The following is a 2,763-nucleotide window of genomic DNA, read 5'->3' on the forward strand; positions in this document are numbered from 1 at the left end:
CCCCCCCCCCCCCCCCCCCCCCCCCCATCTCTGTGACCCTGGGATTAGTCATGCAAGATATCTCCGTCTTGAAGAGGAAATATACCTGTCTGCCCTTTTCTCAGCGCAGTAATCTTTAACATACGGCCACAGAAGGCAGTGGTTGGACCATCAAAAGGAAGTATCAAAAAACAGCTTAACACAAAGAGGGAGAAAAGTCTGTACAAAATGCTTAGGTCATGATAACAGAGAAAAGTCTGTTTTCTATATTACAGTTTAAAATCCAAAATTGGGGATAATCTCCCCCCCAGCCTGCCCCCACCAGCTCACCCAGATGTCTGCGTGGATGATGTGATATTTTTTTCCTTTTTTTTTTTTTTTTTAAAGCAAGGATTACTAAGTAAAATACATTTGCAGAACAGTTTGCTATTCCAATACATACAGCAGTTTTTTTTTTTCTCATAGCTATTTCATAGTCAATACAAAGCAGTCGCGATGAAGCAAACATCAGAACACAAATGTATTTTTTGATCTTAAAAAAAATTTAAAAAAAAGACGAGAGGATAAGACAGGAAAGAGACAAAGGCTATACCGACATGTATGTACAACCTAAATGTTGGAACGACCTTAAAAGAACCCATCGGAGAACAGACGGACGGGATGAATGGTGCCTCACACAGCTGGGTGATGTTTCCATGAACGAAAGGCCTGAGGTTTGTATTGGTTTGGCAACAAACAAAAAAAACCTTTAAGATAAACAAGCTCGAATTTCATTTGCTTTTTTTTCCTCTTGTTTTTTTTGTAGTTTTCTCTCTACAGTATCAGACTACACATGCAAGACATACAACTAAGTGCAACCGAGTGAAATGTTTATTTTTTTTTCTCATGTAATTGAATCATTCCCTATAGGTTTGAACTGAGGTATGCGTACAAACGGTTTTTCTCATGCTGTTATCTTTAGTAATGTCGAGCTACACATGCTGAGAATGTTCTAATCTACCAGCGCGTTCCCCTCTTTCTCGATACCAAACACAGCAGCCAGATGACTGAGGGTCTGAGGACGAGCTCGGCCCTGTTCTCACGATCCCGGCCTGGCTGTAACTGACCCATCCCACAGCTGCCTGGATATTAAATACAAATTCTGGAAACCACAGATTGCTCCTTTTCCTCTTTTTTTTTTTTAGCTGATGAGCGATGAACTTAGAAAATATAATAAAAATAACAATAACTGCCATAAAGTACCTTGTACCCAGCTTATTAGTTGACAGGAGTGTTTTTTTTAATATAAAAAGTAATAAGTTGACAGAAACTAAACACAATCATAAAGTCTTGCCAAAAGACGCTAAAACCCCTAAAAAGTGGCGTACAATCATTTCAAAGGATACAAATGAAATTTAAAAAAAGGAATTAAAGAAGAGCAACATTGAATCATCGTGTGGTCCAGTCGAAGTATAGAATCCGTTTCACATTGTTCTCTGCAAAGCTTTTCCCATTTACCGGTATATTTAGTTTCCTCATTGAATCTACATCGGCTTTATGTTGCACACAAACCTGCTCCGACCAAAAAGCTCCCTTTTCTACTCACTGGCCCAAAGACAAAAAACAAACAAAAGGAGTTCCCCTAATTTGGTCATCGTGTAGTCAGACTGTCGGCGCCTCCCATTCAGTTTTGGTCACTGCAAACATTACTGCAGCTGTCCTGTTCCGAGATGCCCCCTTTGGTTTTTATGAAAAAAATAAAAACAAAAACAAAAAAAAGGATGAAAACACCAGTTTGAGGAGCGTTTCCCTCGATTCGATCCTCCACCGGCTCGACCGCAGCTGCTGGGATCGCCCGGTGGGAGAGAATGGAGGAGAGATATTTGGCCTTATCTGCTATTGCATGGAACACACAACTTTGTAGTTTATCTTTGGTAGTCACAGAACAAGATATTAAAACACATCGACGACTGAACAAAACAAAGAAAAAAAAAAGCCAAATAAAACATTAATAATAATACTAATAATAAATACAAAATTAAAAAGTGGTTCATTGCTGAATTGAAATTCATGATCTCTCTAAAAATGTTAACTCCCTACCAACGCTGGAATTGCTGTCGCTGCGTCACAGCGCCACACGTGGATCCCGGTTCGATGCTGTTTGCGTGAACGTCGAGGGATCCACGTGCTGTACGCTCGGGCCCTTTACGGTGGCTGTCAAATGCTGGAATGTGCAATGTTTCGGTCTTATTGCAAGTCTTGGTGGTTCTACCCTCGATGAAAGAAAACGAGCATTTCACTAAAAAAAGTAAAAACTGGTCCTGCGCGTGAAGCAAATAAAAACTACGGGGGAATGTTTATCTTCAAGCACCGAATCAAACCGCAGCGTCTGATTAACAATGACAAGTTGTGTTCAGGAATCGCAATTAGTTGGTCTAAATCATCAGCTCCCCGGCGCACACCTGACATTTTCATTTTGCTTTTTTTGACAAAATAAAATGAAGTAAAAACACCCGGAGCTAGTAAGTGATCAGAAATGCAGTTGCGGCTCAACATGCTCTGCCGTGAGGGGCTGTTTTGAAGTATAATTTCATAAGGATAAATCATAACCTGCATGATTTCTCTGTCATTCATTCGCATCTTAAATTAAACTTCAGTGATGCGTGGAGAGGGCCTTCATTTTAAGTAGTGCATTGCCAGTGGACTTCATGAGCAGGGGGGGGGGGGGGGGGGGGCGGCGGGGGGGGGGGTTTTTTTTTTTTTTTTTTTTTTTTTTTTTTTGTAATGAGGGAAGAATAAGTGGAA

Source organism: Anarrhichthys ocellatus, unplaced genomic scaffold (genome assembly GCF_004355925.1).
Source record: "Anarrhichthys ocellatus isolate YVR2014 unplaced genomic scaffold, GSC_Weel_1.0 scaffold1, whole genome shotgun sequence".
NCBI classification, from domain to species: Eukaryota; Metazoa; Chordata; class Actinopteri; order Perciformes; family Anarhichadidae; genus Anarrhichthys; species Anarrhichthys ocellatus.